A 15,589-nucleotide genomic window follows, 5' to 3' on the forward strand; every position below is an offset into this window, starting at 1 on the left:
TTCCCACACACAGGTCCTGGGATCCCAAAGGCAAAAGACATCAGACTTGCTGCTACCTTTTGTATAAAAGTTCTGGGGTTTGTTCTCCCAAGTCTCACTAAGAGGTGATGCCTGAGCACTACCAGGAGTAACCCCCTCCCAAAAAAAATAAACCCACATGTAACAAAAAGAGGTTCTGGGGTTTGTATCAGGAACAGATCCTATCCCAGGCCTGATTCCTGGGACTAGTGGGAACAAGCTGAGTCTTTCTGTGCTTAAGAGCTGAGCAAGAACCACAGGGAGTCAGAAGGTGAGCCATGGGCCTTGAGTATTGGAACAGTGGTAGGGCATTTGCCTTGCATGCAGCTGACCTAGGACAAACATCGGTTCGATCCCTTGATGTCCCATATGGTTCCCCAAGCCAGGAGCAACCAGTAGTGTCACCGGGTGTGGCCCCCCGCAGGTACCAAAAGAGGGGCAACACACACACACTTTTTGTACTTCCTCCTGTGTTTAGGCCACACTTGGCGGTGCTCAGGGCTTACGCCTTACTCCTGGCCCAAGGAGGGACCCAGATCTGCCACATGCAAGGCCAGCGCTCTCCTGCTCTCCGCTGTCTTCTGGCTCCAGCCTCGATGCTCCTGCCTTTTTCCTTCCTTCCTCATTTTCCTGATCTGATTTTAACTCTCCCTTATGAACTTCAGCCGCATGTTTATTACTTGAGTTTATGACTCTCTTTCATGCTGGCCGCCTGTTGCTTAATAGATGAGCTGCCCTTTTATCTGTGAAAGCAGACACCAGTCATTCTGGAAATCTTGTGTTTCGCATTCGAGATCCGTTTCAGGGATTGAGTTTATCCCTGTCCTTACTGTTCCGATCTGCTCTACCTCAACTTAAGTCAATAATTAATTCCCTTTTTTCATTTCATTCAATGCTTCTGTTTCTAACTAGTCCTTGCTGTAAAGATAAATGTCAAGTAATAAAAAACAGAGTATGAGCTGAAGAAAAAGTACAGTGCTCAAGGCACTTACTTGCCTTGCATGAGGCTAATCTGAGTCCATTCCTACGTACCAAATATGGTCCCTAAGGGAAGAGTTAAAAGTCAGCCCTAGGCCAAAGATAGCACAGCTGTAGGGCATTTGCCTTGCATGCAGACGACCCACGACAAACCGGGTTTTTGTAACAACAAAAACATTCAAAGAAAACTTTTGTTTTGTTCTGTTTTTGGGCCACCCCCTGCAGTGCTCAGAGGTTACTCCTGGCTCTATACTCAGAAATAGCTCCTGGCAGGCACAGGGGACCATATGGGACACCGGGATTGAACCAACCATCCTTGGTCCTGGATCGGCTGCTTGCAAGGCAAACGCCACTGTACTATCTCTCCAGCCCCCAAAGAAAACTTTTGAACACTGACACACATACACCATCACCCTAACCCTCTCCCCACAATAAAGGTCAGAAATCGCTCCTGACTTGGGGGACCATATGGGACGATAGGGGATCAAACCATGGTGCGTCCTAGACTAGCGTGCGCAAGGACGCCTTATGCCCTGTGCCACTGCTCCAGCCCTAAAGTTAACATTTTTGATTAAGCAGCTAAAATATTACAAATTATGGCAGGACCAATGTACAGCAGGGAGAGTATTTGCCTTGCATGCAGTCGACCCAAGTACAGCAGGGAGAGTATTTGCCTTGCATGCAGTCGACCCAGGTTACACACACACACACACACACACACACACACACACACACACACACACACACACACACACACACACACACACACACACACACACACACTTACTTCAAATAGATCACTGAACCCAGCTAGGAATGGTCTCTCAGCACCCAGCCAGAAGTCAGTTCTGAGCACCACTGGTTATGTCCCAAAAAACATTCATGATCCAAAAAAACATTTCAAAAACATTCACAATTGTTTCAAATTAGGAAATAATTTCTGAGCACAAAACCAGGAGTAACCCCTGAGTGCCACTGGGTGTGGCCCAAAAACAAGCAAACAAAAAAAACATCAAATTGGACTGCAAAGTGGGAAAATACCATAACAATGACTTTTATCATTATATTCATGTCCCAGTTTTGTTGTTTTTTTTTTTTTTTTTTTGGTTTTTGGGCCACACCCTGTGACGCTCAGGGGTTACTCCTGGCTATGCGCTCAGAAGTTGCTCCTGGCTTCTTGGGGGACCATATGGGACGCCGGGGGATCGAACCGCGGTCCGTCCTAGGCTAGCGCAGGCAAGGCAGGCACCTTACCTCCAGCGCCACCGCCCGGCCCCCAGTTTTGTTGTTTTTAACAAAATCATTTCAACTCATTCTTACAACTTACAACCTAAGTTGGTTTTTTTTGTTTGTTTGTTTGTTTTTTGTTTTTGAGTCACACCCAGTAGTGCTCAGGGGTTACTCCTGGCTCCAGGCTCAGAAATCACTCCTGGCAGGCTCGGGGGACAATATGGGATGCCGGGATTTGAACCAATGACCTTTTGCATGAAAGGGATATGCTTTACCTCCATGCTATATCTCTGGCCCCACACCTAAGTTTTTTGTTTTGGGGGCCATGCCCAAAAGTACTCAGGCATTATTCCTGGCTCTGTACTTGGAAATTACTAAGAGGCTATGGGGACCATATGGGATGCTGAGGATTGAACCCTGAACCAGGGTCTGCCGCTGTGCTATCACTCCAGCCCCAGATCCTTTCTTCTTTTTTTTTTTGGTGGGGGGGTTGGGCCACATCTGGCAGCCCTCACTCTGGACAGGCTCAAGGGACCATATGGGATACACGGAATCAAACCGAGGTCCCTCCTTTCTTATAAAGGAACTCCCCATCCCAATGCACTTCCTTAGTTAAAGTTCTCACCGAGATGTCTGGGGGTCGCACCAGCTTGCATGCCTAGACTGTGTCCCAGGGCAATGCTCTCATTCCTACAAAGGCCTACAAGTCCGGCTGAGCCTGCAGGGACCACACTTCTAGGCTAGGCAGCCTTCCCTTACTATCTCATGAGGCACGAGCTCTTTGCCCAGCCACCTTATAAATGAGACCAACCCAGAAAAGCAGGCTGTCTCGCTAACATTCAGTGACAGGCTCATTTTGCAGCAAGGGACTAGAATCCAATCCCTTATCTCCAGATTCCAATTCCCTCCTTCACCACAGTGATTTAAGAGAAAATGAAGAATCAAAGGTAAATTATAGGGTGACTAGAACTATAATACTATGTTTTTGTTTTGTTTTGTTTCTGCAGTGCACAGGTAGAAGCCAGGCCCCAGGTCCACCCCATGCATTCTTTATACAAGGCTGAAAAATGAACTGTCATTCGCTCTTAACACAACAGCAAGGTGTCTTTTGTGCCTTGAGTGGTATAGTACAGAGGAGGGTGCTTGCCTTGCACACACCATCATCCATGGTTTGATACCCAGCACCCCACATGGTTCCCCGGGGAAGGCCTGGAGTAATTGTTCTTGAGTGCAGACCCTGGGGTAACTCCTGACATCAGCAGGTGAGGTCCCCTCCCCTAAAAAGTGTGATATCCTTGATATATGCCAAAATTAAACGGATCACTAAAAAGTAAGTATCAATGCAGTTAAATCCTGTGAGGAAAATGAAAAGTCTGGTTCTGGACCAGAAAGGTAGTGTGGCGGGTTTGGTGCCTGCCTTGCACACGGCTGACGCAAGTTCAATCCCCAGCACCACGTTATGGTCTCCTGAGCCTTTCAGGAGTGAGCCCTGAGCACCTCTGGGTATGATCCAAAAATCAAAAAAAAATTTTATTCAAACAGGTAGGCAGACAACTCACTTGGCAGAGCAGATGTAGGGAGATGGCTGGAGGGGAGGCCTGGGTTTGCCCCCTTGGCACTACCTGGTCCCCCCAACTCTACTCAAGAACCATCAGGTGTGTCCCACAAACAAACAAACAAAAAAAAAAAACAAAAAAAAAAACAACAAAGCATGACTCAGAAAACTCTAAAACCATCTGCCACATGTGATGGCAGCAAACACCTGGGCCAGGCCACAGATTCCTGCTGACCAGATACTATCCTGCCAGCAAGAGCCAGGATGATGAGGCGGAAAGAATGTCTAATGCAGGGAATCCCAACACCCAACACCCCCTCCCTTCTTTCAGCCAGGAGGAAGTCAAGTGATCCAGGACCAAGCCCATTACTTTCTTTACCTCACACAACGCTTATGTTCACAATTTCTGTTCTTGTTTAGGAAGGAGGTGTGTGTACACGGCTAGCAGTGCTCAGGACACTCATGTGTACATAGCCTGGCAGCTGCTGGAGCCACCTCTCTGGCCCCAGACTTTGTTAATACACAATGAAGATTGGCTGCTGGGAGCCAGAACCATAGTAGAAAAGTGAGGAAGACACTAGCCTTGTACAGAGCTGACCCAGGTTCAATCCCCGGCATCCCATAAAAGTCACCTAAGCCCAGGCAGGAGTAAAACCTAAGAAAAGAGCCAGGAGTAAGACCCTGAGTACTACTCAAAAACAAAAACAAAAACAACAAAAAAAACTGACTTGGCAGAGCACAGAGGGCTGGGCCAGCTCATTTGCACACAGGAGGCCCCAGCACCCCAGAGAAGGGCACATAACCACTCACCAGGTGTGTCAGCCACCTCCTTCACAAAAGGCAGGGGTAGATACCTTTACTAGGAAAAAATCTTCCATGCAAGTTTATACTGAGGTGCGGGTTAAGGATAGGCTACACCCAGATGTACTTTGTGCAAAGGGTCACCCCAGCAGTGCTCGGGGACCATATGCAATGCCAGGAATCAAGTGTAGGTCTGCCACATGCGAGGCAAATCCCTTATCCACTTTTACTGTCTCCAGCTCCCAAATGTACTTTTTTTTGTTTTGTTTTTGAGCCATACCTGGCTATGCTCAGTGGACCATATGGATGCAGGGATTGAACCCAGGTCAGCCAAGAACCAGGCAAGCATCCTCCCCACTACCCCAAATGTACATTCTTTTTTTTTTTTTTTTTTGGTTTTTGGGTCACACCTGGCGGTGCTCAGGGGATACTCCTGGCTGTCTGCTCAGAAATAGCTCCTGGCAGGCACGGGGGACCATATGGGACACCGGGATTCGAACCAACCCCCTTTGGTCCTGGATCGGCTGCTTGCAAGGCAAAGGCCGCTGTGCTATCTCTCCGGGCCCCAAATGTACATTCTGACCTTCCTTTCACAACAGGCAATGAATGACCTCCTGAGCTGAAGGCACTTGTCTTTCAGCAACAGTTTAGATGAGCTTTGTTTTCTTTGCTGCTCCAGCCATCTCAGTCCTCTGAGAGCAAGAGCCAAATTATTTTTTTAAATGATGTCAAACCAAGTTACGTACTCATTTTACTAATAGCCAGTAAAGTTTCAGTGTGGCAAAGCTATCATCACAGATGCGTATCTTAACATCTGAAATAGTCTGATGAGGTATAAGATAACTTCAAGTATCACTTAATTCCAAGGAAAAGTGAAATGAAACCTCAAACTTAAAATATATGTTCCAGGAAGCCAGAGAATAGTACAACACGGGGGACTTTTACCTTTACATCAATGACCCAGGTTTGATCCCCGACACCTCCCCCCTACATATGCCAGGAATGATTTTAGTTATTTCCAGTGTGGGAAAAAAAAAAAAAAAAACCACAATACACACAGGTTCCAGAGACCAAAGTGACAATACAGTAGGTAGGGCACTTGCCTTACATGCAGACAATACAAATTCAATCCCTGGCACTATTATATTGTGCCCCATGCACCACCACGAACAATCCCTGAGCACTGCCGAGTATGACCCCCAAAAAACATATAATGAAAAATGTTAAATGTTTTCTTTGGTGAGGAGTAGAGGGTGTCACTCCCAGCAGTGCTAGGAAAATGCTACAGCACACAGGATTCAACTAAGGTTGGTCAGATCCCAGTCAAGCACTTGAGCTCTAGTCCCAAAATCATGCTTTGATTTATGAAAGAAGAAAATTTCTGGCTAGAAGAGATGCTCTATGAGCTGAGTGTCTGCCTTACCCGTGGGAGGTCAAGCTCAATATCCTGCAACCCACACCCCCTTCCCCCAGATGTGGCCATAAGTGACCCAGGGCAATGAACTGGGAACAGCCCCCCAGCACTGCCAGGTGTGACCCAAAAACAGAAACAAAAACCAAGTTGCTATTTATTTTGGGGGGGGGGTCCACACCCAATTCCTGGCTTTACACTCAGAAATCGCTCCAGGCAGGTTCGGGAGACCAAATAGGATGCCAGGATTTGAACCACCATCTGTCCTGGGTTGTCGGTTGCATACAAGGCAAATGCCCTACCGCTGTGCTATCTCTCTAGCTCCAAGTTGCTATTTTTTTTTTTTAAATCTCTTATGTCACCTGCTTGCACACTACCAGGAATCTGGACTCTTAACAGCTGAACCAGCAGATCTTATCCTAATCTGAAGTTAAGGGAATGAAAATTGGGTATGGTTGTCATGGCAGTCAATTTTTGTTCTTGGGCTACACTCAGCAGTGTTCGGGACTACTCCTGGATCAGTGCTCCAGGGTGGCTCCTGGGACCATGCCAGCAGAAATCAGATCCCCAAGAGTCCCATGCACATAAAACATGCCCTCCAGCCCTGTGAGTTATCTACCAAGGCCCAGCCAACCTGTTTCGTTTTGTTTTGTTTGTTAAAGGTTGGGGGCCACATCCAACAATTCTCAGAGCTTCCCAGCTTACTCGTGGCTCATTGCTCAAGGATAGCTCATGTAGATGCAGAGTGGTGTGGTGTGGTGCCAGGGATTAAGCCAGGGTTGGACATATGCTAGAGCCTTACCCCTGGATTATGTCTCTTGGTCAACCTTTTGTTTTGTTTTTTTGGGCCACACCAGTGGCGCTAAGGGGTTACTCCTGGTTATTCGCTCAGAAATCGCTCCTAGGGACCATATGGGACGGGACACCACTCTGGCCCCTGGGTCAACCTTTTTGAATGTCACAGCTGGTCACATAGGAAAACAATATGAAAGACAAAAGATGACAGAATCCAGCAGATGTTCCTCTTCTGTCTGGGGTGGGCTGATACATCCCAGCTTCCTTCAAATCACACCCTGAATAAATTCTTTGTTGATTGTTCTTGGAGATTTTTTGGTTTGTTTTTGTCTCTTATACCACACCCAGCAGTGCTCAGAAACTTTCTCAAAGGATATGGATGCTGAAGATTAAACCTAGGTGGGTTACCTGCAAGGCAAATGCCCTATCAGCTGTACTGTCAGGCACTTTCAGGGTGCAAGGCAATGCTCACTCACGGGGTGCCTCTATAATGCCATCACACAAGAAGTGACCGGGTTACCTTCTGGTATTGAACCTCTGCAGCTGTGATGCTCAAAAGAAAACAAGGGGGAAAGGGCCCATGGAGCAGACAACAGAACTGAAACTGTGCCTTACCCCACAAGGCAGGTGCTGAGTCTCTGAGGCTTTTGGTTTAGGGTCACACCTGGCAGTGCTCAGGACTTACTCCTGCATAGGGAACATGGCTGACACATGGCTAACCTAGGTTCGACCCCTGATTCCCCATGTGGTCCACTGAATCCCTCCAGGAATGATCCTTGAGCACAGAGCCAGGTCATAAGTCCTGAAAAATAGTGGGGCCAGAGGACAGGGAACAAAGTACAGAGATGGCACATGTCTTGTACGAGGCCAACGTGGGTTGGCCTCCATATAGTTCCTCAAGCATCTGGATAACTTGTTTTTTCTTTTGATTTTTGGGCCACACCCCAAAACTCTGAAGCTGGAGAGATAGCAGAGTGGGTAAGGCACTTGCCCACAGCTTTTCAGGGTGTGGCCCGAAAACCAAGTAAATAAAAGACTGGGATAGTACTGCTGGTGGGTTGCTTGCCTTGCACACAATTAATCCCAGTTAATCCCTGTCAATCCCAAAAGGTTCCCCTAAACCCACCAGAAGTGATCTCTGAGTAAGTATGGCACATGTGAACAACAACAACAACAAAAAATTCTTAAATATAAAGTTATCTTATTCAAAATATCTAAGAAAAGTAAGCAAATAGTCTTGATCTTGAAGCTCTCAACAATTTATCTGCACATTGTGGTTTCGGGGCGTCTCCTCACCACCTAATGCCTGCAGGAGGACTCGAATACAGAGGTGAGTATGCACCTCCATTGTTCAAATGTAATAAAGGGCTCATTCTTCCTCAGAGCTTCAAAGAGAGAAGGTGATCGAGGACAACGCCCATTCTGCTACTACAAAGGAAACCTTTTCCTACAGAGAAGACAGCACAATTACTTTGTTTAGGCTTGAACACCACCCTCAAATTATTTGAAAAAGCAGACTGGGGGTGGGTGCTGGGCCACAGTACAGAGGGTAGGGTGCTAGCATTGCATGCAGTCAACCTGGGTCTAATTCTCAGCACCCCATAAGATTTCTCCCCACCACCACCATGCCCAACCAGGAGTGATTCCTGAGTCTCAGAGCCAGGATTCATCCCTGAGCACCACCAGGTGTGGCCCAAAAACAAAAGTAGATTCAAAAGTGATCCTGAGAGATAGTAGCAGGTTGGGTGCTTGCCTTGCACATGCCTTATCTGGGTTCGATCCCTGGAACCTGTATGGCATCCATTCCTTTAAGCTTGGGATATGGAGTATGCCGCTGTGCTAGGCTCAGCTGAGTGCATGTTGAGCATTTTGTCTTCTGTATAAGCTCAAATGCACCAAGAAAAAAAATCGCTTTCCAGTGCAAACCCCCCCACCTTCATGAAAGGGTAGTGGGAGCACCACAACAGCTTCAGCACAGCAGGCTATAGGTTCCCCCCACCAAAAAAAAAAAAGCTGTACTTGGTACCAAAACTTATTACACTTTTGCATAATGCCAATGAATCATCTACTCTGCAAATGGTGATTCAACTGAAAATTCAGAAATCAGGGGCTGAAGAGACAGCACAGTGTGGGGAGAACACTTCCTTGCACACACAATCAACACAGGTTCAAACCTTGTCACCCCAGATGGTCCCGAGCCTCACCAGGAGTGATTCCTGACTGCAGAGCCAGGAGTAATCCCTGAGCATAGTCGGGTATAGCCTAATTTGTTCACCCTAAGAAAAACTTTAGGAAAAATCAAACTTTCCAGAACTAGTACACCCAACACACCAATTCATATTGTTTTCCCCCAACTTTGAGGAATGAGGGGGCACACATTGTGTACACACACGCCTCTCTGACTGGCACTTGGGGTCTTCAGCATGTTGTTTCTGGGTCTGCAGCTGCAGCACATGTGAATGTGAGTGGGAATCTGGCTGTGGTGCTTTGCCAGGTGCTCCCTGCTTGGTGCTCAAGGGGCCAAGCCATGTTGGGGATGGAACTCAGGGATAATTTTAATCAGACACCAGGAAAAGGAGCAAACCTTTCTTCACTACTCTCTGCTTCTAAACGTAATAAAACTATAAGCTGTCACTTAAGAGGAAAAGAATTATTTCCTTGAATTGTTTCACTAAAACAACTTAAGAGTCAAAAAGGAAAAAAAATCCCAAGAAAAGTTAAGTTCTTTCCTTCTCAGAGTTTATATCCTCCGGCTTTCGGGAATTAGCCTTGCAGTCGCTATTCCTAGTGAAACTTCTCAAAAGCACTCAACAAAGTGTTTAAAGGCTTTTATTAGATGCTCTGTGTATGCCAGATACCAGCCCAGGAACTTCAGTCTGGATTTCTGGCCACACCCGGCTGCTCTGAGCTTACTCCTGGCTCAGTGCTCAGAGGTCACTCCTGGTGGTGCTTAAGGATCAAGATAAAATCCAAATGGGGATCAAATTGAGTCAGCCAAGTGCAAGCCAAGAGTCTGACCAACTGTCCAATCCCTCTAGCACCGCATCCACTTTTTTTTTCTGGTTTTTGGGCCATACCCAGAGGCACTCAGAGATTACTCCTGGCTCTATGTTCAGAACTCACTCCTGAAAGGCTCGGGGGACCATATGGGAAGCCGAGGATTGAATCTGGGTCCGTCTCGGGTTGGCCTTGTGCAAGGCAAATGCCCTACCACTGTGCTATATATATATGTATATATATTGCTCAAGCCCCCTCATCCACTTTAATGAGGTCAGAGAAAGTACACAGGTTGCAACAATGCTAAATCTGACATACTCCAACTAGTTTGATCCAGTTCTGCTGGGTGGCCTGAGCAAAGCTAGGAATAACCCTTGAGCACAGAGCCAGGAGTAATTCAAATTCACAAATAAAACTGGGAACTGATATGAATGGCCAGGGTGTGTGGAGTTGCATCTGGGGCCTAGGCACCTCTCTGATCTCACCCACCAAGCCAGACGCTCCAGATCAGCAACTCTCAGCCACCCCCCTCAATCTGTCAGCTTTCCACCAACAGGGTCTTGCCTGTGAGACTCTCAGGGGTTCAAGAATATCCCTCAACTTTTTAGTTCCACCGTGCCCAGGCTCCACTCTCCTGCACGTGGCTATGCCCCACAGAAGGGCCACAGGCTCCCACTTGGCCATGGGGTGGCGTCACATGTTCAGGCAGACACTTGAGCCACTGAACCATTCATTTCCCAGTATCCCCAAGTGGGAAGAGGAAAGCTGGGCCTCTCCCCATCTTGGCAATAGACACTGGGAGGGGAGTGTCATCTAGTATATTTAGGGAACCAGGTGGTGCATGAACCTCCTGCATGCACAAAACTCTTCTGAGCCATTTCCCTCCAAGTGTCCTCCCAAAATATTTTTGAGGTGAGGTGCCAAAGTTAAAAAACCAAGGAGGTAGAAGTTAATACCTTTCTTCATCTATTTCTGACAACCCCTGAGTAACAAACTTTCTTCCCCACCAGCACAAGACAGTAAGAAGGGAGGGGGAAAAGTAAACTTGCTTGCTTTCCACATAACAAACCTGGCTTGGATATCCAGCATCCCATGAGGTTCCCCAAGTACCACTATACCCCAAGTACCTGAGTATAGAACCAGGAGTGTAACAAACCAAAATATAGCACAAGCAGTCCCAGAGAATTAATAAGGAGTAAGCCCTGAGTTTTGCTGAGTCTAGCTCGAAAGCCAACAAGTTAATATAAACAAGTGAATAAATAAAACAGTAACCTGCAGCAGCCTTCACCAGACAGTGCCAGTTTGCAAGAGAAAAAAAGTTGAAAATTAAAGCTCTAAAATACAATTCCTGAAGAAAGTACAGAGGGGAGGGGGCTTGCCTTCTACCAGTCTGACCTAGTTATTCCCTGGCTATTCTAGGCACCCCATAAGCCCCCCCCCCCCAGGGCTGGCAAGGACAGATCTCTGAGTGCAGAGCCAGGAGAAAACCCTGAGCACCACGTGTGGCCCAAAAACAAAGAAACAAATTGTTTTCTTGGGCCTGTGAGTTTATATAGGAGGTAAAAATGCCCAACATGCACACAGCTGAGCCCAGTTCAATCCCTAGCACTGCAGAGGGTCCGTTCCCCCAAATCCGGCCACAAATGACCACCCTCCCCCAGGCACAGAGCCAGGCAGAAGCACCAAATGAGCAACACAGGGCAAACCAAATAAGCTAAACCAAATCAGGGCACAGAGGCTCAAGGCAGCCTCCAGGTATCTGCCTCCCAGGTCTCCTCTATGTGCGGGCTGGCAGCACTCCAGCTGCCTTCCGGTACAATCCCACCACAATCATGAAAGGGCAGTGGGACCATTGCAAAAGGGGAGCAAGCTCTTGGGAGCACCAAGAACAAGTGTGCAAGTCAAGCCAGAGCTCAGGCCCCTCACCCCTTTGGGGTTTCCAGACTCCAGATTCCATGGGACAAGAGAAGCACTGAGCAGAGAGAAAATTAGTAAATGAATAGAGGTGTTGGGGTGGGGGGGTGGCAAAATGAGCTGTGGAGGGCAAGAGAAAGCTGACTGACCCACGCTAAGGCACATGCCCCAAGGCTCATAGTTTTGTGGGATTTTTTTGGGCAGATTTAGTCCCTGGCACCATATGGTCCCCCACAAGTGACCATCATGAACCACAAAGCCAAGAGTGACCCCATTAACACCACCCAGTGTGGTCCCAAAACAAAAACTTGCAAACTTTATTCTGAACTAAATTCCCGAGTCCTTTTTTTTTTTTCTGGGGGAGGGATTACTCAGGGGCTACTCGTGGCTCTGTGCTCAGAAGCTGGAGAGGGTGTGGGTGCTTGCCTTGCTTGCATCCAGTTAACCTAATTCCTGCACCCCAGGGGCCTGAAAGATAACATAGCAGTAGAGCATTTAACATGCACACAGTCGGGCCGGGAAGGTGGTGCTAGAGGTAAGGTGTCTGCCTTGCAAGCGCTAGCCAAGGAAAGAACCGCAGTTCGATCCCCCAGCGTCCCATATGGTCCCCCCCAAGCCAGGAGCGACTTCTGAGCGCATAGCCAGGAGTAGCCCCTGAGCATCAAATGGGTGTGGCCCAAAAACCAAAAAAAAAAAAAAAACAAAACATGCACACAGTCGATCCAGGACAGATGGTGGTTCGAATCCTGGTATTCCATCTGGTCTCCCCGTGCCTGCCAAGAAGGATTCTGAGCAGAGCCAGGAGTAACCCTGACCGCCAATGGGTGTGACCCAAAAACCAAAAATAGAAAATTCCTGCACCCCATAAAGTTGGTCTCCAGAGCCCCCTAAAAGTGATCCCTGAGCACCGCCAGGTATGACCCAAAAATTAACAAAAATAAAATTAAAAATAAATATGAAATTGCAAACTCCCTAAACTTTCATCATAGCAGAGTGGCAAAAGGGGGGGGGCAGACCGTGCCACTGGGAAGGAGCAGTTGTAAGCTCGGCTCCACTCGGCTGGCACAGTGGTCTAGCAGATGACAAGGACCACAGGCAGTACAGAACCACAACCTCTAACCAAACCCTAGTACCAACATTCGGGGTTTGGAGTTAAAGTTTACTTAGTAGGTTATCTGAAGTAAAATTACCAGGAGCCAGATTCAGATAGTACAGCCAGGAGTGCATTTTGCTTTGCCCAAAGCCAATCTGTGTTCAATCCCCCAGTCCCCCCGTAGTCTCCCCCAGCACCCCCAGGAGCCATCTCTTGCTGCAGAGCCTGGACTAAACCCTTAGCATCCCTGAGTGTGGCCCAAAGATCAAAACTAAACCCCTCCCCACAAAAAGTCAATTACCCAGTTTCTGAGGCTATAAGTAGGAGTCACTATATTACTAAAATGAGTAACTTTAGGCACTTAAGAGCATCACAAGAGGTGGGGGTAGGATAGATAGTACAGTGGTAATGCAGTAGTAAAGCCCTAGCAGTGACCAATCCAGTTCTGATTCTCTGCACTGCTCATGCATGCATGCATGTATGGGTCCCCTAGGCCCCAATACAGAACCAGAAGCAAGCCTGGGGCACCTGCTTGGTGTGGCCCAAAACCCAAACAAAAAATTTTCCAAGAGCAGGGAGGTGAGCTCAGTCCAGTGCAGGCTCTGTGGGGGCATGAGGTGCCAGTCCCGTCCCCTCCCTTCCTTTCCTCCCTCCCTCTCTCAGCGAAAGGGAGAAAGGTAAAGGCAGATAAGGTTTAATCCCTGAATATGGAAGACAAAACCAAGTACAGCTGGAGGAGATAGAGGACTCCTCTGAGGAAGGGGGTCAAACTGATCCAATGAACAAAATGTGGCCAAACATTGGGGGGCCTGAGCAATAGCACAGTGGGTGGAGTGTTTGCTTGGCACTCTACCAATGAGGATTCTAACACTGACATCACACCCACACACACCCTCAGGTGTGAACCTCAAAACAGAATATTGTAGAAGGCAGGGCTTCAATAAAGCAATTGCACACGAGCAACCTGGTCATCCCGACATAAAGGGGGTTGTACTAGGATCCCCAGAAGCACAGGCCAGTAGAATCCTCCCAAATCAACGATCTTGGCTTGGGGAAGACCCAGCGCCAAGGGCTGCCTTGGGGCACTCTAAAAATACACATTCTTGCTTGCAAACTCACTTCCCTTTTGTTTCCAGGACATCAAAAGGCTACTTTCAGGGTCCAGGGACCTGCCAAGAGCGTTGGCAGAATTCTGCAGGGAATTCTCTTGTCCACCACCACTCCATCCCACCCACACAGCCTAGTTTCACAGTCCTGAGCACTCGCCAACAAACCCGACTTCTGCTCGCTCCACCACCCCAATATGTGCAAAACTGGGGGCCGAAGCGATGGGACAGTGGAGAAGACGATTAAGCCTTGCATAAGGCAGACCCGGGTTTGATCCTTCGGCATCCCATCTGGTTCCCGAAGCATCACCAGGGCTGATCCTTAAACACAGAGCCAGGATGAAGTAACCCCAGTGTACTGCCAGGTGGAGGCCCCAAATCAAAGTGTGAAACTTGGGACCGGAGAGACAGCACGGAGGAAGTGAGTGTGCCTTGCATGCAGAAGGCAGAAGGACGATGGTTCGAATCCCGGCATCCCATATGGTCCCCCAGAGCTTGCCAGGTGCGATTTCTGAGCGTAGAGCCAGGAGGAACCCCTGAAGCTCTGCCTGATATGATCCAAAAACCAGAAACCAAAAAAAAAAGTGTGAAACTTGCCAGGGCACAACTTGCAAAAAAAAAAAAAAAAAAACGAAAAGTGGCAGGGAAGAAAGAACGGACAAGCTTTTGCAATCTTCCTCCCCGTCCCCTAGACAAGATCCAGAAGTGGGGGGGGTCCTCTCCTAGCCGCAGGGGCTCAAGCTAGAAAAGCATTTGGCTGATATTTTCCTTCCGGGCATTGTGCTTGACTTCCACCACCCCTTTCCCACCCCGCCTCCAGAGGCAGCAGCTCCCCACGGCGGGGCGAGAAGCACCACCACCACCCACCCACCCACCCACCCACCAAACCAACCAGGCCCAGGCGGGACAAAGCCCAGTGCGGGCGAGTGTGCGGCGGGCTCCACCTGGAAAACGGGCAGGGGCGGGAGGGGCAAAGGGGGCGGGGCAAACGGTTGCCAGGCAGCGCGGCCCCGCCCCTCCGGCGGAGCAACCAATCGGGCGCGCCCGCGGCCGAGGCGCACGAGCCCCGGAGACTCCGGGCCGAGCGCGACCCCACGGCTCGGGCCTGGCACGGCGCGCGCACCCGCCGCGGCGGGACCGACCAATCAGAAGCCGCGGCCGGCGCGGCCCTCACGCGTGAACCCCCCCCGCGCCCGCCGGCGCCGCCCCTCCCCCCGCGCGTGCAACTGTCGTCCCCCGCGCCCGCCCCACCCCCCCGCGGCCGCGGCTCTGGGGGCGGGTGGGGGGTGCGGGGCAACATGGGGGGGTGCACCCCCAAAAGGCCTCGCCCGGCAGGCCGGGGGGACATTGCATTCACTCACCCGAGTGCAGCCGCCGCCTCCAGGCCCGGCTGGTCGAAGGACGCGGACAGACGGACGGGAGGGAGCGCGCGAGCTGCTGCAGCCGCCACGGAGCGGCGTGCGGGCCGAGCCAAGCCGGAGCGGGCGTGCAAGACGGGGAAGGCGAAGGGGCCCGAGCGTCTCAGACGGCCGAGCTCCTGTCACCGCCGCATGGCCGCCCCGGGCCTTCTACTCCGCTCGCTTCTGAGGGGGGGTACCCTGAAGGGAAGAAAGACGCCGCCGGGGTGACCGCGGCAGGCAGGCAGGCAGGCGGGCAAGCAAGCAGGCCCAGGCTGGCTGGAGGAGAGCGAG

General features: G+C 49.6%; 1 protein-coding gene across 12 annotated transcripts in view; it reads right to left on the reverse strand.

The window, feature by feature from the left end:
* The window catches only part of GTF2I (general transcription factor IIi), an 82,574-nt gene extending 67,275 nt beyond the window's left edge, over positions 1 to 15,299 (reverse strand). For all 12 annotated transcript variants that reach the window (XM_049789504.1, XM_049789503.1, XM_049789502.1 and 9 more), the window contains exon 1: positions 15,260 to 15,299. The gene's annotated coding sequence lies outside the window, so the exon portion shown is untranslated. The remainder of the gene's footprint in view (positions 1 to 15,259) is intronic.
* Between the last annotated feature and the right edge of the window lie 290 nt (positions 15,300 to 15,589).

The sequence above is a fragment of the Suncus etruscus genome, chromosome 15, assembly GCF_024139225.1.
Source record: "Suncus etruscus isolate mSunEtr1 chromosome 15, mSunEtr1.pri.cur, whole genome shotgun sequence".
NCBI lineage: Eukaryota > Metazoa > Chordata > Mammalia > Eulipotyphla > Soricidae > Suncus > Suncus etruscus.